This window comes from Podarcis liolepis (genome assembly GCF_965112155.1).
Source record: "Podarcis liolepis genome assembly, chromosome: 2".
NCBI classification, from domain to species: Eukaryota; Metazoa; Chordata; class Lepidosauria; order Squamata; family Lacertidae; genus Podarcis; species Podarcis liolepis.
This window is the reverse complement of record NC_139555.1, coordinates 123,105,273-123,120,599: the sequence shown is the minus strand read 5'-3', so window position 1 is coordinate 123,120,599 and position 15,327 is coordinate 123,105,273. Positions and strand designations below refer to the sequence as shown.

At 43.1% G+C, this 15,327-nt stretch overlaps 1 pseudogene across 1 annotated transcript; it reads left to right on the top strand.

The window, feature by feature from the left end:
- The first annotated feature begins 2,044 nt into the window (after window positions 1-2,044).
- LOC310700977 (vomeronasal type-2 receptor 26-like) lies at window positions 2,045-14,532 on the top strand (annotated as a pseudogene). The gene is made up of 6 exons: window positions 2,045-2,271; window positions 2,706-2,997; window positions 4,912-5,214; window positions 12,011-12,238; window positions 13,048-13,174; window positions 13,622-14,532. The product of its transcript is annotated as a vomeronasal type-2 receptor 26-like (transcript).
- The last annotated feature ends 795 nt before the right edge of the window (window positions 14,533-15,327 follow it).

The window sequence follows — 15,327 nt, the reverse complement described above, 5'->3', positions numbered from 1 at the left end:
AAACTGGGCCTGCAATTGGGGTAGAGGAGGGATCTGGGCTGTCACAGGAACCACAGTGGAAGAGAGTGAGGAAGGGACCGACTCCTCTTCATATCATTTCCTGCCTCTCTTCATCTTGTCCTGCAATCCAGACCTTTGGAGGACAAGGGCAGGGTGGGCGCTGGTGCGCTTCAAGCTGTCATCCCAGATACAGGAGGCACCTCCCAAGTCCAGGTGGAGAAGTTAGAGGCAGAGGTCATCATCACTTTGAGGAACCAAAGGTGGAGCTTTCCCCTGCCCAACCCAAGAGCCAGCTGTCCCCTCTGCCACCACCGCCTTCTCACTTTGTAATCCAAATGTTATATGTAGGGTCACCACTAAAGATGAGGTGGAAACTGGGAGATTTTTCAGTCAGACCTAACAGTGCATGTCTATGCTAGTTAGTACATGAAAGGGTTAAGGACCACAGAGCTGTAAATTTATAGAGGAGGCATGGCCTGGACACCCCCACCTCCTTTGGGGAGGGAGGGAGGCATTACAGTGGTACCTTGGTTCCTGAACAGCTTTGATCCTGAATAAATCGGCCCCCAAACACCGCAAACCTGGAAGTAAGTGTTCCGGTTTGCGAACGATTTCTGGAAGTTGAATGTCTGTTTCGGCTGTTGGCATTGTTTCCCGGGCCAATTAGCCAATCAGAAGCTGCACCTTGGTTTGCGAACAGATTGAGTTTGAGAACCAAGGTACCACTGGTATTTGTTTCCTGTTCCTCTCTTTTTCTTCTTTTTGACCCATGTAAGCTGAGCAGGCATCTGAGGCAGGGGCTCCAGACTCTAGACTCAGGCTGAGATTAACTTCTGTATTTTGCAGCAAAATTATCTTCTTGTTTCTGCTGTAGCACTGAACAATGTGTGAGTGAGACTTCCGATTACTGTAAGTAAAGCATTTAAATTTACTTAGGTTTGCAGGAATTACCAACGTCTGAGGAGTGGCAGACAAAGATGATGGACTATGCGGAATTGGCCAAACTGACAGGCAGGATCCAGAACCAAGACAAGCAAAAGTTTCAAAGAGATTGGAGTAAATTTATTTGGTATATTGAATAACTATTGTAAAAATGGGAAGACACAAGTGGGATTGATATAAATTCTGCAACGAAAAAACTGCAATCTCAAAACGTTATAGACCATTGAGACAGAGTTGATCATAAGGATATAAAGATCTGAAGCAGAGGATATAAAGTGCGACACAAAGATTCGAAAATTAAAAACCGGTTGAAGGGATGGAGGGAAGTGACGAGCTCAGTGGAGCAAAGAATTTATTTGTTTTGTTATTGGTATGCTGAAATATTGTGTTAAAAAAGAAATTAATAAAAATCATATTAAAAGAAAGAAAGAAAAGAAATGTCAAGTGAAGGGTTGTTGGGGTGACACGGATTGACCATAACAGCCATACAGGTCAAAATATGGGATATGATGGGCCTAATCAGACCTATAGAGCAGAGTTTCCTCCCCACTGTCTGAAAACCAAATGTTGACCCTGACTCTTGTGAATGTGCTTTTCCACAAAGTTTAGATATGTTCAGCTGCCCCTTCCCTTCGCCATCTCAGAGTCTAGAGTGACATCTGAGGGCTGTTGCAAAACATGTTTTTCTCCAGCCCTGCACCTGAGCATGGAGCCATGTAAAGATTGCAGGATGTTGCAGAGCCAATGCTTATCTGCCTTATGATTATCAAAATCGTAGTGACCCTCATTTCTACACACCAAAACTCCTGGGATTTGTCCAAAGATCATATCTGATGCCATTAAAATAAAAACCAAAAACAAGAGCTACGTGAGGTGACATTGTGCATTCAAGGTGGAAAGGACAGGGACATAAATGTCATCAACAGCTTGGACAGAGGTTTAGGGCAGGTGAGTCAGAATATATAGTCATGAGCTTGTCTTCTATCCCTTCAGGTGTGAAGTCTTGCTTGGACTCCATCAGCTTTACAAGAAGGGTTTGGCTTCATTTAATGAACTGAGGGGAGAATACACAACAGAGAGGGCTGTTCCAGGCAGTCCCAGAATGACAGTGATTCTTCTCCTTGTTGTTCTTCTTCTGCTGCTGCTACTGCCTTATGCAGACTGTGAGATGCAGAAGGCAAAATGCTCATTAACTTTGGAGAGGAGTCAGATAGACCCATTCAACTATTACAGGCCAGGAGACCACCTCATTAGTGGGATCATCTCTCCCACAAAAGCCGTATTTCATGAACAAACCTTCAACAGGACTCCCTCTACCAGCTTTAAACAGTAAGATATTTTATGGGGAAGGAGTTATTTTCCCCACAATCATACATTCGAGATACATTTGATTTTAGACTGTAGATCCATAAACATACTAAAAATCAAAGAAGAGTCAGATGACTGAAAACCAAGATTTGTTCTAGAAAACAAATCAACCCCAAATGTCCCAAAATAAAATAAATATAATATGTTTATTCCTTTTTAGCAGTGCAGTTCCTTCACAAAGGCTATCCTCTCTCTCTCATCCAATGAGATATAATTAGGCGAGCTTTTGAGCTGCTGGCTTTGGTTCTGAATCAGTGTAAGCACAAGTAAAGTTCTGGAAATAAAATCCAGGTTTTTATATCACCAGTTAAAGCTTGTCTTAAAAATCCCTCAGATAAATCTTCTACTTCACTAACTGCAGGATGGATGACGACACAATCTGTATATTTTTGCAGGAAAGGAAAAACAAAGTACTGGGAGGTGCTCTCCTTCTTGCTTGCCATTCAAGAGTTCAACCAGAATGCCAGGCTCTCCTTCAACATCACCCTGGGCTACAGCATCCATGAGAACTTTTTTGATGGAAGGGTGACCTATGATGCTTTGCTAGACCTGCTGTCTACCGGGAAGGCAAATATTCCAAACTACAAATGTGGAAGACGGAATGATTTACTGACTGTTCTGGAAATGGCTGACTCTCAAAACTCCATCTTGCTTTCAGGCACATTGGGCATCTATAAAATCCCACAGGTAGGAATGGGGTGGGATATGGCATTTTCTGTCTGAGCCTCATTGCAGCGAACTAAAAGAGGGGGTAAAAGAGATGCGCAAAGTGAGACAGAAGAGTGATTTGGGAGGGATTTCCCTTGGTGGACAGACACATATCTAGATTCTCTTGGATGATCACCTCTTCTCAAAGGAGTTCTTTCAGAATTTGTAGCAGAACCACAATGCTGACTTTATTAAAATAAACAAGATGATATCCCATTGGTGATAGTTGTGCTGCAGACTCCTTTGGAGACAATCCTCTTCAGTGGCTTTGAGCTTCCTGCTACATTCATTTCCTCTCGCCTATTTTCCCTATGTTTTTAGCTGTTTGTATCCATTAAAAATGAAGCTACAAGACAATCAATCTCATTAGTTTGAATTATTATGGGTTCCTTGGGCCCCATTAAAGGCTTAGTTATATTCTTTAAAAATTCTATTAAATCCAACTTCTACTTCAAATCAAAATCATAGGTACAGTGGTACCTCTGGTTAAATACTTAATTCATTCTGGAGGTCCATTCTTAATCTGAAACTGTTCTTAACCTGAAGCACCACTTTAGCTAATGGGGCCTCCTGCTGCCGCTGCACGACTGGAGCACAATTTCTGTTCTCACCCTGAAGCAAAGTTCTTAACCCGAGGTACTATTTCTGGGTTAGCGGAGTCTGTAACCTAAAGCATATGCAACCTGAAGCATATGTAACCTGAGGTACCACTGTATGGTTTTAATGATTTTTTCCTACGTTTTTAGCTGTTCTTATTTTATCTGGAAACCACCTTAAGTTCTCATCAGTGAAAAAGATGGATAATTAAAATAGTAGTAGTCATACTGAGAACACAACTGAGGAGTTCATGTAGAAGAAGCAATTTAGAGTAAGCTCTGCTTCAAGGCATTCTTTGGTTCAAACTAGGGAACACTCCATGAAAAGAATACATGGCTGGTACAGTGGTGCCTCGCAAGACGAAAATAATCCGTTCCGCGAGTCTCTTCGTCTAGTGGTTTTTTTGTCTTGCGAAGCAACCCTATTAGCGGCTTAGCGCTATTAGTGGTTTAGCGGATTAGTGGCTATTAAAGGCTTAGCGGCTTAGCGGCTAAAAGGCTATTAGCGGCTTAGCGGCTTAGAAAAAGGGGGGGGGGAAGCGGAAAAAAATCGGAACACTCGCAAGACGTTTTCATCTTGTGAAGCAAGCCCATAGGGAAATTCGTCTGGCGAAGCAGCTTAAAAACGGAAAACCCTTTCGTCTAGCGGGTTTTCCGTTTTGCGAGGCATTCGTCTTGTGGGGCACCACTGTACTTCACACCACAATTGATACCTTTTGCATAAAGGAGTGCTTCCCCCTCATGCTGGAGGGGCTGTCAAAACATTATAACCTAGTGGCATGTGTGGCAGGACTGCTCCAAAGTAAAAGAATTCTGGACAAAAGTATTTTCTGTGATCTCCTTCATAACTAGACACCCCACCGCTTCTCTGGGTCTTCTGAACTTGTTTGCAGATTTAGATGGATACCTAGAAACATTGTGGTACAGGTGTCTGTGTTTCTAAATACTAAGGAAAGTAGACTGGTTTCCTCTGAGTGAAACACTGAATTTTTATTCATTTAAAACTTTTATAACCCACTTCATTTTTTAAAAAAACCATTCACTTCATATTTGAAAAATATCTATGTGTTGCCCAACATCAAAACGGTAACAATGTCATTAAATTAGAAATGCAAGATGAAAGTAGTATAAAAAGCATATAAAAACAGAAATTCAAGAAATCCATACAGATAAAAGCGGGCTTCTATTTTCTGGGTCTGGGAAGATTTATCTCTACATGGGAAATGTTTGTTATCTGGGGTAAGAAATATGTGGGCTTTGAGCCAAAACAAGCCAACAATCTTCCTTTTCTTGCCAGGTCAGCTATGCTTTTGTCTCTCATGGTGTGAATGATAAGAGGCAGTTTCCTTTTTTCTACCGGATGGTCCCCAAAGAAGAAGCTCTGTACCCAGGGATTGTCAAGCTGCTCCAGCACTTCAGATGGACGTTCATTGGTCTCCTTGTGCCAGAAACTGACAATGGAGAGAGGTTCAAGAAGACCTTGATGCCTGTTCTCATTGAGAGGGGGATTTGTGTCGGCATCTTACAAAATATCCCACTGGAGAATAAGAATGGTGCTGTGATCAGTTTTCATTCCTTCTTCAAGTGGAGTCAAGTCCATGTATTTGTTTACTACGTGGACACGAATTATATCTTAATTGGAATACAAATGATACAATTCGTATTTGGCATGTTAATAAAACCTCTTGCAGGGAAAGTCTTGATCACAACAGCTATGGGGGAACTCCCTTTGACTTAATGCACAGTAGCATATCTTTCCAACATATCCATGGTTTTCTTTCCTTCCCTATTATGAGAAAAGAATGGAGAAACTACAATATTTTCCCTCACCTTTTCCCTGTAATTAAAAAGATTGTGGAGACAGATTATAATTGTTTCTATTTAAGGCATGCACCATCAGTGAAAGGCTGGACCAGATGCAGAGAGAGAGAGAAACTGGAGATGCTGACGCAAGATGTTCTGCAAAGAATCCTCTCTCTAGACAGCGGCAAGATTTACAGTACTGTCCAAACTGTGGCACATGCCATAAATGCTGCGTATTCTCAGCAGAGGGCGATGAAGCTGGAAGCTCAAAGGCTACAGCCATGGCAGGTATTCCCTTTTCCAATATAGACACTTGTCACTTTTTTTCAAGATGACAAGGAGCCATTAGTGAGCTCTCTTTTGGTACAGTTACAGATAGGTAGCCGTGTTGGTCTGCCATAGTCAAAATAAAAAAATTCCTTCCAGTAGCACCTTAAAGACCAACTAAGTTAGTTCTTGGTATGAGCTTTCGTGTGCATGCACACTTCTTCAGATACACTGAAACAGAAGTTGCCAGATCCTTCTATATAGTGAGAAGGTGGGGAGGGGTATTACTCAGAAGGGTGGTGGGAATGAGAGATTGGCAGATAGCTGAGATGAGCCTGTTGACGACTCTTAACGACTGTAATAGGTCTTACAGGAAAAGGCAAGGGGTGAGAAGGTGAGAAATGGCGTAGTCATGTATAATGAGATAAGAATCCAATGTCTTTGTTCAGACCAGGTCTCTCCCTTAGTTCCTATAGCGACAGTTCAAATCATGCACAGAGTTAAAAATTTTAGCTCCTCTCAAAGGCTTCAGATCAAAGTCGTTGCTTTAGAATTTTAGCAGAATAGGGAGACGGACTTCCTGGTTGCATCTCCCGCTTTGTCCAAATTTTTTAAGATTAGTTTAGGTTATTTTAGTCCCTTTTACTCACGGGTTGCTGTTTCCGAATCCAATAATCCAGGAAAAAAGGTCAGCGCTCATCGACAGCAGCTATGCGGCTTCGCTCGCACGGAAAGAGCGATCGACTCACAGCACCGCGCTCCCGTCCACGTTCCGAGACCCCTTACGGGGTCCCTTCTTCGTTTCGGGGGGGCGCTTCTGGTGCCCGCTGAGTCCCACGGCCACAGGCTCACTCTGCCTGTGGTTTCCCGACGTGGGTCTCTGCTTCGCCGTAGCGGACGACCCGTTTCCGCGGAGCTTCCCCTTCAGCAAGTGAAGGAGACCGCCATTGCCGTTCGCGCCGCCTCCGGAAGTCCTACTGGTGTTGGTTTAAAGCAGAGTCTCGTGCCCAGCGGAAGGATGAGGAGTACGTGCTGCATACTCTATATTGCTTTATTTACAGTTCAAAGCTGGTATATTACAGAAAGACATCTTGCCTCTGCCGGAGCAGAAAATGCATCCTCTCTCCTCGACAGCTCGGAGAGAATCACACAGTGAAAAACAGGAAACCAGTGTACGTCACATCCAGCCTCCCTTTCCCGTGAGAAACTCCAACAGTACAGACTGTGGAATGTAAACACCTGTCTCGTGACAAGCCCTTTCGCTGCACAGTGAAGGAAAGCAGAAACCAACATCCTCCCCCTTTCTGTGAACATCACTGGGCAGCGTGTTCGTACAATATCAGTACAAACCCAACTTCTGCACATAGGTACAGTGTTGATCCCTTGATACAATCTTGGACAATACATCAGCAGGAATTTCATTACCTGGCATATAGGACACCGTTACGAGTCCCTTCTGAATACATTCCCTAGCATGCTGCAACTTTAATTGCAAGTGCTTCGTGCTTTGCTTACAACCTTCAGACTTCAGCAAAGCTAAACATGCTTTGTTGTCCTGGTAAACCTGGATTGGACATTTGACAGGAATTTTCATATCTTTGCACAATTGTACTAACCATTCACAATCCTTAAGTGAATAAGACAGTGCATTCAGTTCAGCTTCACAAGTACTTAAGCTAACTGTTGTTTGCTTCTTGCATGACCAATCAAACAGACCCTGATTGTACATGTAGCAAACTCCAGACGTACTTTTCCTGTCTGTAGTGTCACTTCCAAAACTTGCATCTGCAAATATCTCAAGACCACCAGACTTCTGATTGTTAAGTCTCAGTCTGTAATGCACAGTGCCTTTCAAATACCGCGCTATGCGTTTCAGAGCTTTCCAATCCTTGACACTAGGATTGTTGACTTGTCTGCTTAGCAAATTACAGCTAACAGCAATGTCTGGTCTTGAACATCTGGCAATGAAGTTTAGCTTGCCTAGCACACATCTGTACAGTGTAGTGTCAGAAAATGCTTCTTCAGTGTCATCTACCTGATAACCTGTTGTCATCGGTGTGTCTACAGGGTTAGCATCCATCAGGTTTAGTTTGCTTAACACATCAGCAATTTTCCGTGACTGGTGAATTAGAATGTTACCATCTTGATCTCTCTCTATTTCCAGAGATAGGTAGTTGTTTACCTCACCAAGATCTTTCATGTCAAAGTGCTATTTCAGTTGAGCTAGGGCGTTATTGTACATTGCGACATCTTTCCAAAAGAATAATATATCATCAACATAAAACAAACAGTACAGTTTCTTTTGCCCCTCCTCTTTGACAAATACACATGGATCAGCTTTCCCTTGCTGAAAACCTAGAGAAAACAATACTTCAGTGAGTTTTGTGTGCCAACACCATGCACTTTGTTTGAGACCATAAAGGGATTTCTTCAGAGCACAAACAAATCTCTGTTTTACCTGTACGCCATCAGGTGGAAGCATATAAAGTGATTCATCCAGAGATCCGTACAGAAAAGCTGTATTAATATCATGGTGACTAATGTGTAGATTTTCCTCTGCAGCTAGCTTGAGCATAAGCCTAATGCTCTCATATCTCACTGTGGGTGAGTAGGTCTCGTGATAGTCTTCACCTGGTACCTGTGCAAAACCTCTGGCTACCAATCTGGCTTTGTGTCTGACTATCTTGCCATTTTGATCTGTCTTCGCTTTGAAGACCCATTTGCTTCCAAGCAGTTTCATTCCTGGAACTACTGGAACTAGTTCCCATGTTTTGTTCCTTTCTAAGGAATCAAGCTCAGCCTTCATGGCATTTAACCATGGCTCAGCTTCCTTTGAATCCAAACCCTGGATTTCTTGGAAACTTGAAGGTTCAAATACCTTCTTGGAGCTTTTAACAGCTGTTACTGCTATCGTAGCAAATTCATCAGCAAATCTCTTTGGAGGTTTGCCTTTTGTGGCTCTCTGTGACCTACGAATTAGCCTTAAGTCTTCAACACTCTCCTCTTCCTTCTTAGTAGAAAAACGACCTATTGTGAACAATGGTTCCTCCAATTCTTGATCAGAGCTTTCAGAGGGTCTCATAGAGGCTTTCGCACTCTTGAAATCCTCTGAATCACCCGATTCAGTTTCAGATTCAGACTCAGAACCTTCATCAGTGGGTTGTTGTGGTTGCTTTTGACTATCCTCAGTCTCATCACCGTCATCAGGATAACATTGGAAAATTCCCACATTCTCCCCCCACTTTGCATTGTACTCAACACTTCTCGTGAGCTTTATTGTCTTAGAGTCAGTCATCATTATTCTGTAAGACCCTTTCTGATAACCTAGAAAGATACCATGCAATCCACGCTTGTCTAACTTGGAGTTTTGTGGTGAGTGAACCCACATGTCAGAACCAAAAATCTTCATGTGTTTGATGTATGGCTTCTTGCCAAACATCTTCTCATAGGGGGTACAACCAATCGCTGAAGATAACCTGCGATTGTAACTGTAAACAAAACACGAGAGAGATTCGGCCCAATAACTCTCTGGAAGATTGGCATCATGCAGCAAGGTTTTTAACCCTTGAAGCAATGTCTGATTTGCCCGTTCCGCAAGTCCATTCTGCCATGGCGAGCGAGGACTAGACAAATCGTGTTGAATTCCTTTCTCAGTCAGAAAAGCTTCAAACTGCTGAGAAGTGAATTCTCCCCCGCGATCACTGAAAAGAGTCTTTATCTTCTTGCCATGCACATTTTCCAACCAAGCACAGAATTCCTTGAACCTAGGAAAAGCCTCTGATTTCTGCTTGAGATTGTACACAAAAATATATCTAGAAAATGCATCAATGAGAACCATGAAGTACCTATTTCCACCCAAAGAGGGCGCTAGTGGTCCAACCAAATCAGCATGAACAACCTGGTATGGTTCTGTAGCTTGCCTACTAGACACCTTACCTTTCGCAGCCATTTTCACCTTGTTTGCTGCGCATGCCTTGCACTTCATGTGGTACCTGCAGGGTTTAATAGTCATACCTTCAACCAAGGCAGGCATTTTAGATACTGCCTCAAAATGCAAATGACCAAATTTTCGGTGAAAATCATGAATACATTCTGCATGCAAACTTTTGTTAGAACCCGCAATGCAACAAGTGTCATCCTTTTCAACATCATCATAATACAAAACAAACAAACGATCAACATATTCAGCATGCAATACACAATCATTTTTCTTTGTGATGATGCACTTCTTGTTCTTGAAGGACACGTCAATGTTCCGCTCATTCAGCTGTCCAACGCTGAGCAGATTATGTTTGGCGTCTGGCACGTAAAGCACATTCTGTATCGATGTCCAAACTGTGAAGAACAACAGTTCCGTAGCCTTTACTCGGAATAGTGTGGTCATCCGCCTGGTGAATCGCACCTTCCTGCGGTGTAAAAGACACAAACAGTCTTTTATCGTTGCACATGTGGTGAGTTGCCGCTGAATCAACAACGAAGAAAGATCTAGACGTCTTCTGGACCTCTGCAACCTTTGGAGTGAAACGTGAAACCATAGCCTTGTGCTGCGTTGTCCTAGACACCGGACCTTTGCCTTTGCCTCGGCCTTTTCCACGCGATGAGCTTTCGCTGCGCTGCTCTGTCTTGGCCCTGGGATATCTGCATTCCCTCTTCATATGGCCTAGACGTCCACACGAGTAGCATTTCACTGCCTTCAAAGCTTTGGCGCCATCTGGTGGTTCCACTGCACTATGGGATGACGTCTGTGAAGACTCCCCCTTGCCCATGCAGCTAGCACCCCGGCGATCTGCTTCATTTAATATCATGGCAGTTACATAGTCCACTGTTAGCTGAGCGGTTGGCTGCACAGCAATCTGGGTTGCAACAGACTCCCAACCTGAACCCAAAGATTGTAGTATCATGAAAGAATACACAGCCTCTGGAAAGTTGAGTCCTCTCTGTTGCAGCTCATGTCTCAGATTTTGCATCTCCATCAGATGTAAACGCACATCTCCACCTTCAGCAAGAGCCATATTATGCAGCTTGTTAAAGTAAAACATAGTGGATCCAGCTTCTGTCCTTAAGTGAGCCTCTCTCAAAGCGTCCCAAAATTCTCTGGCTGAGGTCTTATCACGCAATAGACAGAGCTCTTCTGGGGATACTATCAATGTAAGAGTTCCCCTTGCTTTGGAATCTTTAGCTTCCCATGCATCTGTAACTGGAACTGGGGGGGGGGTGTCTGTAATCACCTCAAACAAACCCTCTTTCCGCAGAATTGCCTCTGCATACAGAACCCAGTCGGCATAGTTTTTCTTGTTGAGCTTAGGAATCCCACAAGCATCCTGAAGGGCCATCATGACTCTGGCATTAGCCTTCAGCGTCATATATGCTGCTTTAAATCTTGCTGCGTCACTGCTGCAGCTGCTTCATTCCAAAAGCGCACTTAAAAGTTACTTTCGATTTCCCCAGCATAGTGACTTGTGCCTGGGAGCCTTTTGCCTGTTCCCGGCAAAACGGCTTTAAAGGTTCAAAGTCCAGCCATAAAGCCATAAAGCCATTAACTAGAAGCTGGCAGGCTGCCCGGAGCAGTAGCACATACCTCATCAATCACTTTTACGCGCAGAGCAGATTCTGATCTGATCTGTCCCTCTGCATTCCGATCCTTTGCCGGCACTCCGATTTGACTTCTGGAGCCCATAACCACGTGTTGGTTTAAAGCAGAGTCTCGTGCCCAGCGGAAGGATGAGGAGTACGTGCTGCATACTCTATATTGCTTTATTTACAGTTCAAAGCTGGTATATTACAGAAAGACATCTTGCCTCTGCCGGAGCAGAAAATGCATCCTCTCTCCTCGACAGCTCGGAGAGAATCACACAGTGAAAAACAGGAAACCAGTGTACGTCACATCCAGCCTCCCTTTCCCGTGAGAAACTCCAACAGTACAGACTGTGGAATGTAAACACCTGTCTCGTGACAAGCCCTTTCGCTGCACAGTGAAGGAAAGCAGAAACCAACAACTGGAAGGAATTTTTTCCTCTTTTGGTACAGTCAGTGAACCAGCTCCAATCACACCTAACAGTTAGCTCAGCCAGCCCACATTTAATGCTGAAGGAAGGAAGAGAGTTGTGTCTTGCTGTGTAATAAAATTACAGGTTTTCCTTCATATACAGGATGGCAGCCTTAGTCTTTCTTACCTGTATGTTCCCTTGAATTAATGTAGCCAACTTTTTAAGGACACACAACTCTCAGCCACTGTTCAAAGGAGAGCCAAGCAAGAAATGGGCGAAATGGAGAAGCCAAGGTGGGTTCCTGTCTTCCAAATGCTGCTGTTCTCTTTGCCATTGTAGCTCCACCCTTTCATGGGAAACTCCCAGTTCTACAATTCTTCCATGGACAGAGTGTACTTGGATGAGAATGGAGAGTTGGCAGCTGACCTGGACATTGTGAACTGGATGAAGTCTACCAATAAGTCCATTTCTAAATTGAAGCTTGGGAGTATCAGCAGACAGGGATCCTCAGATGTACAGTTCACCATTGACCAGAATGCCATTGCATGGCTCAATTGGAACAATAAGGTGGGACAAATTATCTCTTTCATTTCACAGTTTTTCCAGTTCTTCAAGGTCTAATAAGTGTACCAGGTTGTGTGTGTGTGTGTGTGTGTGTGTGTGTTCCTTCAAATGCTTTCCAATGCCAACATTCAAGATCTAACAGTGAGGCTTGGGGCGGGGTATGTGTTTATTTAGGATTCGTGTAAAATAGGTAATGAAATATTCTATTGAATGCAAACTTGAAAATAGCAGTTTCCACTGTGTTCACCCTGACCACATCTATTTTGACCTTAGAGGACAGGTATGCACTATAAAATTGGACCCAGGAGAATCAAGAGAAGTAGGGAAGTGGACACAGGAATGAACAGGGAAGCAGTATAATTATTTATTATACTTTTAGCTTGCCCTTCCTTAGAATTCCCACATCCAAGATGCCACAGCAGACAAGGCCCTGTTGTGTGTTAGCATGCAGATTGTTCTGCTAGTCTGTTGGACTGCAAGCAAGGCTTCTCTTATACATCTCATTTAAGTCCTTGGGTCCTGAACATTTAAGGACCTTTCATTCAAGTTCCAGCAACATGGATTGGGTTCCATACCAAACAGGCAGCCAATACAGCTCTTGGAGCATTGGGGCCCTGTGACCCCATTTGGCTGCCCTGCACTGAACAGACCTCAAGTGGCAATGGAGTTGTTATACTTTTGCACACTTACCAGCTTATAGGTAAACCATGGTTGTGGAGTCCACATTGAATCCCTCCCAACCCTGTGCCTTATTTCAATGGATAAATTAGCTCTAACACATTTCCCTTGGCACTCCTTGTTTTTACGTCTAGCCTCTGCCACCTTCCAGGTGTGTGGAAAGATGTCACCCTGGGTTCCTCAGGATGGTTCAGGAAGGAAAGCCACTTTGCTGCTATGACTGCATTCCCTGCCCAGAAGGGACCATCTCCACTCAGGAAGGTGGGTGGCTTCAGTGTAAAGGACCACCCTTCAGGAAGAGGGCATAGGTCTGAGGTTACTTATGTCTATTTTCACAATCTCTTCTGAGTTGGATTAACGCTGGATAGCCACCATCTATAGGAAGAGTTTTCTGATGGACTTGGGTTGCAGTCCACTTCTTTACAGATTAGTATTTTATTTGTTTGCTAATATTGCAATCTGCTTGAAAAGCAGGATAGAAACACATAAATCAATAAATGCCTGTCCATCAAGAAGCAGGAATGAATGCCTAAATTCACAAAAGCCTATGTTTCTCGCTGTAAATCACTGATGGAGTTATTGTGAGGTGTGCAGGAAAAAACCTCTCGATTGTGATACCATTATGTATGCCCCGCTCCAAGATTTCCTTCTTTAAAGCAAAAAAGGTCCCGTTAGATATAAGGCTGTTATTAGTCTTGTTTTTTGCAGATGCAGAGCGTTGTGTCAAATGTCCAAACAATCAACATCCAAACAAGGCCCGAGATCAATGTGTCCACAAGATCATCACCTTCTTGACTTATGAAGAAAACGTGGGGATTGTCCTATCTTCCTTTGCCCTCTTCTTGTCCTTAACCATAGGCTTTGTGTTAGGGATCTTCATAAAATACCAGGAAACTCCCATAGTCAAAGCCAACAACCGGGACCTCTCCTACATCCTCCTTCTCTAACTCCTGCTTTCTTTTTTGTCCTCCTTTCTCTTCATTGGCCGGCCAAAGAAAGCCACCTGCCTTCTCCAGCAATCTGCCTTCAGCATCATCTTCTCAGTTGCCGTCTCTTCTGTGTTGGCCAAAACCATCACTGTGGTGCTGGCCTTTCTGGCCACAAAGCCAGGGAACAAGGTGAGGAGATGGCTGGGGAAGAGTCTGGCCAACTCCATTGTCCTTTCCTGTTCCAGTGTCCAAGTGATCATCTGTGCTATCTGGTTGGGAACCTCTCCCCCATTCCCAGACTCTGACATGAGCTCCCAACCTGGGCAGATCATCCTGCAATGTAATGAAGGGTCTGCTGCCATGTTTTATGGTTCCCTTGGCTACATGGGCTTCCTGTCTGCCATCTGCTTCACGGTGGCTTTCCTAGCCAGGAAGCTTCCTGGAGCCTTCAATGAAGCTAAGCTGATCACCTTCAGCATGCTGGTCTTCTGCAGTGTTTGGGTGTCCTTTGTTCCCACCTACCTGAGCACCAAGGGGAAGTACATGGTAGCTGTGCAGGTCTTCTCTATCTTAGCCTCCAGTGCTGGGCTTCTGGGCTGCATCTTCATGCCAAAATGTTATATTATTGTATTGAGGCCTGATCTGAATACAAAAGATTACCTGACAAGAACATCTAAAGATGGTACCTGAGTCTTAAAGTATTCAGTTTTAACCCTTTATGTTCAGCATAGTAGTAATAAAGCTCACATACTTGTCCAGAGTCAGACAAAAATAAAATAAATTGGAAATATTCATTTAGATGAAAGCACAGAAATAATGACACCAGAAATCTTCCTGCTGGGATGTATGGATATATAATTATGAAAAGACTATGCAACCTTGTTGTAATATATGCGTCTGTGAGAATTTTATATGCACACAGATAGAAGGACACGTCATTACCAACAATGGAAGAATGACTATTAAAACTAACAGACTTATCTGAGATGGTAAACTGACATGTTTAATCAAAGGAAAATTAACGTTAACAGTGGTTAAAGATTGGTAACTTCTCATAGACATTTTACGAGAAAAAAAGACATCTGGATTTGAGGATTGGACATAATGTTTGTTTATAAAAATGGCTTTGTGGGGTTTATAGTCAATTGGATGAAGTAAATATTGTTTTGTATGACAAAGCGATGAAGAATCAGAAGTTTTCTTTCTGAATCTTATTCATCGATCTTTCTTTTAAAACTTATTTTCTATTCTTTAAAACATTTCTTTCTTTTTCCTTCTTTATTCCTCCTCCCTTTCTGTATCTTTATTGTATCTATATAAAAGTCTTGGCTTGGTAAAGAAATGTGAATATATATCAGGTTTTGTATTTTCTTCTATAAACCTTAATAAAACTTACAGAAAATGAAAAAAAGCACAGAAATAATGTAACCATATGGACTTGGCAATCACTGAAATGTCAGAAAGTGTTCATGAATATAAAGGAGT